A 12,105-nucleotide genomic window follows, 5' to 3' on the forward strand; every position below is an offset into this window, starting at 1 on the left:
TGCATTGGTAACATAGAGAGATAAATCCCAGACTAAAGCCCACAGCTCAGGTGCTTGAGTCTTTTTCAAGCTACTGACTATTTTCAATAACGTGAAGAATAGTCTCCTAGATCGAGCCATCTTTCCTGATATGTAGAAAGTTTCTGATTATTTAAACATTAATTACTTCTAAACCAGAGCTATCATTCATGAAAACTATAACAAATAGAACAAATATCACAAAAGAGACGAATGGCGATATCCGTAAATTTAATAAAGGAACAAATAAAAAACTAATAAAACAAGGATAAGCGCTTCTGGAACTAATCCATCAGATCACTCATAAAAACTCTAAACATTTAAAATAAGTCTTTTCTGGTGAAGAACAAGAATTTATGCTCCACCTTCTCAAAATTCTCACTGGAAAAACAGAACATCCAATCAAAAATGAGATTTAAGCCTACGCCCTCTCAAGATCAGCTTCAATGGAAGGGAGGCATTTAAACCAGGTAACCTGTCAGCATGTAAATGTACTATCCATTGCAATTCAACAATTTCAGTATAAAGGAAAATTGTGTAAAATCCTACCATAACCATAGATGTCCTTCTCTTCCATGTTGCAGTATTCTACTTGTGCTGTGTGAGTAGGTCCACTGAGGGGGGCAACTTGTGGTGAATGCCCTTCTTCCAATCAGGTTGTCCGACGCTGCGTTGGACTTCTGACGTGGAGGCATAAATGTAGGCCATAAAGGTGACATCGGCACATAGCAGCCCCAGACATAGCCAGTCCTGAAGGGCATAGCCTGTCCAGAGGCCACGGAGAGCAAGTGCAAGAGTAAGAGGGGATGGTGGGGGGAGGGAATACTGCAACATGGAAGAGAAGGACATCTATGGTTATGGTAAGAGTTTACACAACTTTCTTATGTCCTTCTACCCCAATGTTGCAGTATTCTACTAGTGGGTGAGTACCAAAGCTCACTATTGAGTGGAAGGTGGCCTGCAAGAGAACTCCAGAAATCCATGCAGTATAGCCCTGGCAAACCCTGCCCTGGCCTTTGAGATACGGTAAAGTTTGTAGTGTCTGGTGAAGGTGTGTACAGAGGACCAGGTAGCTGCCTCCAGAATGGAATTAGTGTCTAGGCCTTTAAAGAAGACTCCAGAAGAGCCCATAGCTCTTGTGGAATGGGCCCTGACATTGCCTAGCAAGGTCTTCCCATGGTGTGAGTAGCAAAAGGAAATAGCCCTGGAAATCCAGGATGAAACTGTCTGCTTGCCCACCGCTTTACCCAGAGCCTTGGGGTGAAAGGAGACAAACAGCTGGTCTGATTTGTGAAAAGGTCTGGTTTTATGCAAATAAAACCTGAGCTGTCTGTGCACGTCTAGGGAATGAAGGACTCTCTCACTATCTCCCTGTAGATTAGGGAAGAAGGTAGGCAGGTGGATAGCCTGACTCAAGGAAAGGCCATTGCCCACCTTGGAAGTGAAGGAAGGGTTTGTCCTAAGGGTGACCTTGTCCATATGAAAAACCAGAAAAGGTGGTGTAGCCATAAGGGCTTGAAGCTCTGCAACCCTTCTGGCTGAGGTTAAAGCTACTAGCAGTACAGTTTTCCATGTGAAAAACTTTATGGGGGCCTTGTCAGCTGGTTCAAAGGGCGCCAGAGTGACTTTTTTTTAACACAATTAAGATCCTGGGAGGGGGACGGTTTCCTGGGTGGTCTTGAGGAAAAGTTTGACTGGGAGTCTGGATGCTAGCAGAGGGTCCATAGACAGGTGTGTCTTTAGGGAGGAATAGGACAAACCTGACTAAGAGTTCACACAGGTAAGACAGAATCAGGGGAATATCGCCTTCCAGGGGAGCCATCTGTCTTTTATGACACCAGATAGAAAACCTTTTCCATTTGGAGATATAGGATTTACTTGTGTTGGGTTTCCTGGCCTCCTGCAGGACTGAAAGCACATCCTCACTGTACAGGTGTTTGAAGGGGATCAGAATCCTATCTACCACAGGGTGAAGTGCAGAGACTGCCACTGTGGGTGTATCTGTGTCCCCTTGTGCTGTGTGAGTAGGTTCCCTGAGGGGGGTAACTTGTGGTGATTGCCCTTGGACAGATGAAGAAGTAGAGGGAACCAGTGCTGCCTTGGCCAGTAGGGAGTCACCAGCAAGATTTTTGTTGAGTCCTGCTGGATTTTCAGTAGGACTCTCTGAATTAATTGGAGGGGGGATGCATACAGGAATCTCTCCCTCCATGACATTGAGAAGGTGTCTGTTTGTAATGCCTTTGGTTTTTGTGTCCTGGAGCAATAGCTCTGGAGTTGCCTGTTTGTGGAGGAGGCAAACAGGTATATCTGTGGAATACCTCACCTGTGGACCAGATTTAGAAACATCTCTTGACAGCATCCATTTGTGGCGGTCTGATTTGGTTCAGCTAAGTGAATCTGCCTGTGAGTTGTGCTGGGACGGGATGTATGCTGCCTAAAGGGTGGTTTCTTGAGAGGTAGCCAGCTCCCATACCTGTACAGCTAGTCTGCATAGGAGGTAGGAGTTGGTCCATCCTTACTTGTTAAGGTACCACGACTGTGGGGTTATCTGTGAAGATCTGTAGGAGGCCCTGCTGGGTTGGAAGGCCTGCAGGGCGAGTTGAATTGCTCTAATTTCCCTGACATTTATGTGCTCTTGTTTGTGTCTGTCTGTCCTCAAACCTTGCACTATCCTTGTACCCAGAGTTGCCCCCCAACCCAGATCTGAGGCATCCGTGTGCATGGTCTGGGAGGAGGGAGACAATTGTAGGGGAAGTCCCGGATTCTGGGCTACCTGAGCTAGCCACCATTTCAGTTCTTGTCAGAGACAGGAGAGGATTGGGGCCCTGAACTCGAGGGGGGTGGGAGTGCTGGGTCCACACTGAGCAAAGGTACCATTTAAATTTCCTCATGTGTAACCTTGCTTGGGGTAGCATGGGGACAGTGGCTGCCATGTACCCCAGTAGTCTCAGGAATTGTCTCACATATAGTTCTGATGAATGAAGGGCAGAGAGAAGGTGGTGGTAAAGAGATATCACCTTTTCCCTTGGAAGGGAGGCCATCATGATGTCTGTCCTGATTCTGCATCCCAAGAAGACAATGTCCCGTGCCGGATCGAGTTGAGAGTTTGGGAAATTTATCAGGAACCATAGAGACTGCAGCACAAGCAGGAGGTCTTTCATGTCATGAAGAGGGGTTTCTCTCTGTGCTGCCTGAACTAAGAGGTCATCTAGGTAAGAGAATATTTGTATTCCCTTGGTCCTGCAGTAGGCAATCACTGGAGCTATGCATTTTGTGAATACCCATGGGGCAATGGACAGCCCAAAAGGCAAGGCACAGAACTGAAAGTGAGAAGAGCCTACTAGGAATCTGAAATATTTCCTGAATGCAGGCTTTATGACAATGTGGAGGTAGGCCTCCTTTATGTCCAGGGATGCCATGAAGGCCTGAGGAAGAATGAGGGGAAAGAGTGTGGGTAAGGTTATCATCCTGAAGGAGGGGACATTTAAGAACAGGTTGAGGCGGGAGAGGTCTAAGATAGGTCTCCATTGTCCTTCCTTCCTGGCGACCAGAAATATTCTGGAATAGAATCCTTTGCCTTGAGAATGAGGGGGTACTAATTCTATGCTGCCTTGAAGCAGCAGGTTGTTTAAGACCTGATGCAGAAGGGGCAGTTGGGATGCAGGTGGTTATGGCATGGTCAGTCTTGGAGGAGGGGAGAACCAAGTCATAAAGTAACCTTCCCACAGGATGGACAAAACCCACTTGTTTACTGTGATGAGGGACCATGTAGGAAGACAGTGAGAGAGGCGGGTGGACAGGGGAAGGGAGGGAGGTAGGGGGGAGTTGTGGCAGGCAGTCAGACACTGCCTGCCCTGTCAGGAAAGGGAGGCCTCTGGCTAGCGGGCTGAGATGTCCTAGGCTGAGTGGACTGTCTTCTGGGGGGGAGTCTTCTAGACCTGAAGTCCTGGAGGTTCTTCTTATAAATTGAGTCTTTGCCGGAGAGTTCCTCTGGAACTTGGGGATAGGAGAGACTAGGAGATGCTTGAGGTCCTGTAGTTCCTTCCCTTTTTGTTGCAGAGACTTATAAAGGTCAGCCACTTTAGCACCAAAGAGGGCTGAGTGGTCCAGGGGGGTGTCCAGTAGCTTGGCTCTAAAGTAATCAGGGAGGGGCTGCAGGCACAGCCAGGGGTATTCTCCTCAACACGGATGCTGATGCAGCTGACCTAGCTGAGGTGTCAGCTGCATCGTATCCACACCTAAGGAAGTCCTTGTTCACCTGAGTGATCAGCCCTAGCAAGGAGGACAGGGATGCTTTAGCAGCACAGTCAGGCATGTCATTCAACTCCCTGGAGGCTTTGTCCAGCAAAACAAGAGAGTATTTAGCCATCGGAAACTGGTAATTTGTTGTCCTGAAAGCTTGGGTGGCAGAGGTGTAAATCTTCTTTCCCCACCTCACCACAGCCTTGCTGTCCTTATCTGCAGGGAGGACAGAGGTGGTAGGAAGGAGCTCAGATGCCCTGTCGGTGGTAAAGGAAATAATGGCAGGGTCTGCCGGAGGGTACTTGAGCAAGATTTTGTCTGAGTCAGGGACCCTATATAATCTATCTGCCCTGCAAGTAACAGGTGGTTGGGGTTCTGGACTATTGGATGCTGCAGCAAATGCATCCAGGAAGGTGGAATAGGTGAAGGGTTATGAGAATCCATCTGTATGAGATCATAAAATCTCTTCTGTTGCTCAGTCATGTCTGAGCATTCCCACTTGAAGTGGTCTTTCATCAAGTTAACAGTGCCACTGAAGGTTAAGTCTTCCACTGGGGAATCGGGCTTAGCAGAGGTTTCCTCAGGAGATCCATACCCCAGGGGGGATGAGATCTGGGAAGAGTACGACAGGGAGTCCTCCGAGGAGTCAGACAATTCCTCCTCTGTTGGCTGACTCGCAGTCCTTTCAGGGATGGAAGGTCTAGGACTTAGAAGAGGTGGAACAGCAGGAGAAGCTTCAGTGGAAGGCCTAAGGGCATTGAAGGCATTGTATAAGCTTTGGCTAAAGGCCTGCCAATCAGGTAAGGATTCAGGCACTGGAGAAAGATGTCTAGTCTTTTGTTTCTTTTCAGAAAGCCTAGCAGGTGTCTGGCTGGCGGTAGGCCTAGGGGTTATTGGTGGGACAGTGGAAGCAGAGTCCAAAGCACCCATCGAAGGCAGTGGTTCTCCCCGGCGTCTAACAGACACCGGAACATTTTCCCTGGACATGTCATCTGCTCTAGATTGTGTGGCCTCCTGTAAGGTACCCACTGTATCTGCTGTGGAAGAGGCCGGATCCTCAACCAAGCTGACGATGGCTACAGGCTGAGGAGCGCCAGAGCTAGGAGCAGTGGAAGTAGTAGGCCGCATGGACTTGGCCCTCTTCCTTAGCAGTTCAGATGGGGCATCAGAGCCGGTCTCCATACCTAAAGCAATCTGTCTTAAACGCTGATTCTCTAGGTACAAATTAAGAGCCTGTAAAAGGCGACAAAGGGTCTTGGGGACAAACGATTTGCAAATGATGCAGTTTTTATAATCATGTTCCCTACCCAAACAGAAAAGACACTGGTCATGGGTGTCTTTATGGGGACTCTGGCAACCACAGTTGCACATACTCTTACCGGACATGAACAGACTATAAACTATACAAAAAAGGACCGAAAGAATACCCACAGTGGGGTACTTAGCTTTGATTTAATTCAGATTCGATGTCCGTGAGTAATAGGAACGCCTGGCGTACGGCTGGTGGCTGAAAAGTTCTGTGGGCTGGTGTGTGCAGATGTCACCTTCATGGCCCATGTTTCTGCCTCCATGTCAGACGTCCAATGCACCAAGAGGGACTGAAAATCTTTGGAAACCTGGCCGGACAACCTGATCAGAAGAAGGGTAAACCCACTAGTAGAATACTGCAACACTGGAATAGAAGGACATTTACAAATAGCTCCTCCTCCCCTGCTCGGACTGCAGATCTGTAAAACCATAAAAGAAAAACTATGCACTGGGTGCAATGTTACATGCTGAAAAAGGGCATGCCATTCATTCTTTAATCTAACATCACTCATATGTTGTAATATCTGAGCCTTTAAACGTTGATTTGTCTTCCCCACATAGAAACTAGTACAAATATCACATCTTGCAAGATACATCACGTTCTCAGTACAACAATCCACATACAACTTTGGCTGATATCGTTGCCCATTAATGGGTGCACAAAACAATTATCCTTGTAGTTATACTTGCAAGCTTTGCAATGTCGGCACACAAAGGTACCAATCCTATTTGAAATAGTGTGACTCTTAGTTAAAGAGAAAACATTTCTATATACGAGGCGTTTAAGGTTCAAATTGTTTTTAAAAGAAAAGAGAGGACCATCACCAACAATTTTCCTGATAGAATCATCAGAAGTTAAAATTTTCTAGTACCTCTTGATTATATCTCATATTCCCTGAATATCACTGCTATATTTAAGTGTTACTCTCATTCGTGTGTCTGGTTCTCTATCGGCCTCATTAGTCAGTGACATTGTACCACAATCCCTTCTAAACCATGGTTTGCCCTTTATCTGTCTTAAGCGCCGACTGTCATTCACAGTATCAATAACCTTTTTTTTATAACCACGTTGCTTAAACTTGACAATCAAGTAATTAATTTCTTCATTAAAATTCTTATCATCAGTACATAGTCTTGAGACTCGAAGCGGCTGTCCTTTTATTATGCTTGTAAAAATACATCTGGGATGCATGCTATCATATCATAAGAGTACATTTTTCCAGCAATCTTTTCTATATATTGCAGTCCCTAGCTGATTACTGCTGTTTAAAGATATTCTAATGTCCAAAAAGTCAATAGCTGAATCAGAGCTGTTAACACAACTTCAAAATAGATGTAGTGCCTTCTAGATATGCAACAAATTGTTCTAACTCATCACTCGTGACATGAAGAATGGTCTCATAGATGGAACCATCTTTGCTGATCTGTAGAAAGTTTCTGATTATTTAAGCATTAATTACTTCTAAACCAGAGCTACCATTCACGAAAACTATCATGCATCTCTGTAAACTTGATTTCCCAAAGTGAAGAGTCCCAGTTTGTTTAAATGGCTGTGTACTGTAAGATTACAATAAGAGCAAGTAGCCATTTCACCCCTGAAGGGTACTCCTATTTCTCACATGGTTTTGCATCTGCAGACTTGGAGTACGAGGCCGGGGTACTCCCTGACAAAACAATGCTAGTTTCACCCACAGACTCAGAGGACTTTGTTTTCTGACAAGTTTAAACTGTCTAAATCATTGTGTATACAGTTGGTGGGTTGTACACTGACTTCTCATAGGTGATCCTTCTCACAAAGCTACTTAACTGTTTCTCAAAACAAACAAAAAAAAAAACATTTGCTAGCTCAAAAAACTGTTGACCAACTGACATATTTAACTTATCACAACATACTCTTTGCCACAGTCACATTTTGAGCCAGTGTCCTATAAGCTTCTATCAGCCCCATTCTTTTCCAAGTCTATTAACTTCCTTCTGACAGCCCTTTATACTGAAGATATCTTCATTTTTAGAGGTTCTAACAACTACAGTGACAAAGTCTCTCCAACAAGATTTTAGTAAGACCTTTCACTGGCTCACTAACACAACAGTCAGCAGTGTCAAAACAAAACTGATGCACATTGGAACTCCCCAAAAACTTTCATCCATCCTTCCTTTCAATGCCTCTGACAAACGAGCAATTTTATCTCATCCACAGACAGATAATGTCTACGGATTCTCCCTGACTCAACGCTCTCCTTCAATTCCCACATTGATTATACAGTTACTTCTTTTTAAAACATTTCAAACTCTTGTACAGGCTTGCTCATCTCAAGAAACCAGCAAGTAAACAGGCAAAAACATCCAAAATACTAAAACACCCTTTTTCTTTTCAGCTTTTGAAAGTCTTTCAAAACTTCAACCCTTCAGAGATGTAAAAAAATATCTGAGATCTGTTACATCAACCTCCCTGATACCTAGAAACAATGCAGCGACACACCCTTACAATCACTTAAAGATCTATCTTCCTTTCTACCACTTTTATAACCAAACTGTTGTTCCTAGACTTCTGCTCCCCCATTGTCTCCCCACAGAAACATTTCCTATCAACCCTACCCAATTAGAGGTATACCATGTACTACTACTACTTTAAGAACCCCCTTATGTGCTCTTAACAACATTCAGTAAACTTGCACCTGCTGTTTGGTACTCCATACTACACATCAAAAATCTCTCCACTCCTCTCTTCCTCAAAAAAGTTCTCCTTAACCTATTCTCAGAATGTAGCCTTCATAAGTACTTTATTAACAAACATATTAATTACCTTCTTACTAATACTCCTCACTGTATAAAGTTTCTACCAATGAAAAGTTCTCTTGCTTTTTCTCCCCCACTAATCCTTTTTGGTATTTTCATGCATATTTCATATGACATTTTTGACTTCTTTGAATTGATTCTTGGTGTACTCAGTACTTAAGAAGTTGCTTATTCTCTTCATAATCATTACTGTAAATATCTTTTAATTGTCTTGAATTTGTCAGGAAATACCAACAATGGGCAGTAAATATTAGGGTGTCATGAAATTATGAGAGGCTCCTTTAAATCATGATTTCTTTTAACTGCTTCTCCCTCAAAGCCATGGGGGTCACTGGACCACTGCCTTGGGCACCTCTGATGTCAAATCTAATGACGTCAATATAGCCTTAACTGATGAGTGACTGTGAGCAGCCAACCTTGCAGTGGAAATAAAAGCCAAGCAATCCAAATGCAAATCATAAAAAGCTTTGCATAATCTATCCATAAAATCAGCAGTGCAACTCCTGAGTGGCCTGAATTCTTTTTCTTCAGTGATGGAAGTATGGCGCAAGTCAGAAATACAAAAACAAATTATAAGATATTCTTTCTATACAAAGCAGCCTTGCTAGGTAGCCAAGCCTTTCAACTTCTTTCTTCAAAAATTCTGATTAAAGTTCAATTTTTAAACACTGCTCTAATCTGCTTAAAACGTTAATAAGAACAGATTTTGCATCAAAATGCATTTTTGAACAATAAGAGGTATGAAACTCTCATGATTGGAATTAACTAACTGTTGTCTCCGTAATTTACCAGAAAATCAACAATTTTACGAGCAGCATGGCAACAAGAGGCAAAATCAAGGAGAGCTGAGTGGTATGCAGGTATTCTGTACATCACAAAGCAGCAGAGACTTGGATAGAAGTACTAATGTTTTGTGCATCATAAAGCAGTACAGAATTGGATGGAAGTTTTAACATTTTTTTCTGCTTTGGAATGTTTGGATTTTGCTTGAAATATAAACAATAATCAGATAACTTGAAAAAGTGTGTGAAAACAGAGGTGGAGCCAAATACAAAAATGAAAATGACCTCAAGTCATTCTTTCTTTAAGTATAACATTTTCCTGAATAAGGGATAATGACATGCATCAGACTAAAATGGGGTTAACTAAAGTAACTCCTAATGGCTGGAGTACTGGTACCTTATTAAGATGGGCTCCATAAGGAAGAAACTGTATCACTACAACAGCTGTGTATAACTTTTAAAGTGACAACAAAATTGTCCTGCTGTAGCTGTACAGGAGTTATTTAAGACATTATTCATGGATGAGCAGGTACAGAAATTAAGTGAAGCAAAGTATTTACATGGCACATGCTTAGATTCTGAAAAATAAGAGGCAGGATAAGGTACTTTAAAGCATAAGAAAAACAGTATTAAAAAGAAGTGTCAAGACAGGACAAAAAGGCTATTAACTTCATAAGCAATCAAAAAGACAGGCTGTCAGATCTAATGTAACAAAAACTTGATATGGCATATTTACATGTTTTAGATAATTCTAGTTGCAGTTACAGAAGTCCTTTCAATTTTATAAAAATTATGAATGGATTTCTGTTCACACGCAGTTTTATTCTTGCTACTGATTAGTCTGAATATTTAAGTCCATTATCTCCAAAGCTACTGTTACTGCACAATGGTGCATGACTGTGGTGGAAGAATAGAACTTTCTGGTAGGAACATGCTAAAAGACGCTGCTACTGCTCAGGACATGCTAATTGATACTGGCGGAAACATGCTGACAGTTACTGATGAAAACGTGTGGCCTGATACTGTTACTGGTACAAACATGCTGAATGATGGGGATAATGATAGGGAAATTGTGAATTTGCTGTACTGTTACCAATTGTTGCCACTGTCATTGCAATTTTCCACAGTAACTGCCACTGCCATCAGCTTCCCTGCAATCAGCCCTTTACAGTTAGTAATTGCTTCCAATCTAAATTTTATCCCAAGAACATAATAGGAGAAAAAGTAGCTGTTATACAGTCACAGTTACAGACCTGCAATTTTAATATTTATAAAAAATGTATTTTTATAAAAGTTTTAATTTCACTACGACTGATTAATAAAAATTAATATGAATGAATCTGGACTATTTTGGTTATATTTTGCATCATTTTATCACTTCTGCTTTTTAATAATTATTAAAATGTATTTTTTCTGAGTGGTGTCATCCCACAATCCAGATGGAAGTGGGAACAGGAGTCATGATGGTGGATATGCAGTTTTGTGAAAATTAATTGTCTGGATTTTCAGCTAGATATACTTATTTTTAAAGAGCCTTTGTCCAGATTATCTATGATTGCAGAGTGAGAGTTATGTTACTGTATGCAACTGTACCTTTTTAAAGTAAATGTTTGGAATCTCTACTTGCACTTAATTTTGTAAATTTCTTAATGTTTTTTGCCTCTCTTCTGAATCATGGCAGCTACAAAGGGGCTTAGACCAGCCCACTTACCCAATTAACAGAAGTCTAAATAAGCAAAAAAAAAAAACAAAAAACTTTCTAATCGACTCCAAGGTCCCACGCAGTAGATAAAATGGAAATAATTGAGTTCAGGAAATGTTCAGATAGTTTTTTTTTTTTTTTTTTGGTATGCAGCAAATTTGGACAGGGAAAATATTAATTTCTAAGTCCCTTGTTCAAAACTGTCTAATTTGAGTGCTTTCCCCACAAAAAAAATGGAAAAAAAAGTATTCTGAATGGATGACTCAAAAGTGAGTATGTGAACATACTTGCCGTATTTTGTTAATCATCAAGTTCTTCAAAATAACCTGCATTCATGTTTTCTTGTTTTTGGAAATGAATAAAAATATTTACAAAAAAAAAAAAAAAAAAAGTCTCTCTGGCTGAGTCTGCAGATTACTGCAAACGAGGCGAAGTCAATAAATCCCCTAAAGACAAACATACCTTTCAAGAGGTCCTGTTGCAGACAAACTGCTGCCAGAGCCATGGACTAAAACATAATGTAAAAAAATTCATATTACCCTTGGAAATTACCACATTGACAAAACACCCTGAAAAGTAGATCCAGTTCAGGGATCTGGGAATGCATGTGGGCAGTAATCTGATCTTTCACCACCACATGTCTGCCATGATAAGAAAAATTATACCATGTTGCACAACTTATAAGAGCATGACATCCAAGTTCAAGGAGGTCACTGTTCCACTGTACTTGGCTCTCATCAGACCAATTATCAAGTACAATGCATCCTTCGGCATGTAACTAACCAGTCACTTGCAGCAGCTTGACAGACCACATAGGTTCCTAACAAAAATAAAGCAAGATATAAACAAGTCTTATGCGGACTTCTCAAAGCCCTATTGGTGTACTTGGTCTTTGACTGACTACTATGCAGCAAACTATGCCTAGCCTAAACATGGCATTCTCTGATCCCACAATGACAGATCTGTTGCACATATGAAAAACAATCATCAGAAATACCCACTCTAAGAACTTATACCTCATCTGTGACAAACAAGACAGGTATGTACCTCAAAGATTACTCCTCTGGAACAGACTTCCCACCCATATGAAGCAAAGCTCATCCCTATCCCTATTCTAATGCAACTTGGATGAAAAGATGGGAAACCACACATTTACCCACAGTTTTTCAAGTATGTCCCTAATGGACAGGGGCGTCCTGTGAAAGCTTGATGTGTACAAGCCTATATTGTAACTGTAAAATTCCTAGGAGTTTTGAC

The 12,105-nt window shown here is 42.0% G+C and overlaps 1 protein-coding gene across 1 annotated transcript in view; it reads right to left on the reverse strand.

Annotated features, from left to right (window-relative positions):
• Positions 1-12,105, reverse strand: part of FTSJ3 (FtsJ RNA 2'-O-methyltransferase 3) — a 1,310,428-nt gene that overhangs the window by 281,260 nt on the left and 1,017,063 nt on the right. The gene's annotated exons all lie outside the window — the stretch shown is intronic.

The sequence above is a fragment of the Protopterus annectens genome, chromosome 1.part1 (assembly GCF_019279795.1).
Source record: "Protopterus annectens isolate FY-2018-M chromosome 1.part1, PAN1.0, whole genome shotgun sequence".
NCBI lineage: Eukaryota > Metazoa > Chordata > Ceratodontiformes > Protopteridae > Protopterus > Protopterus annectens.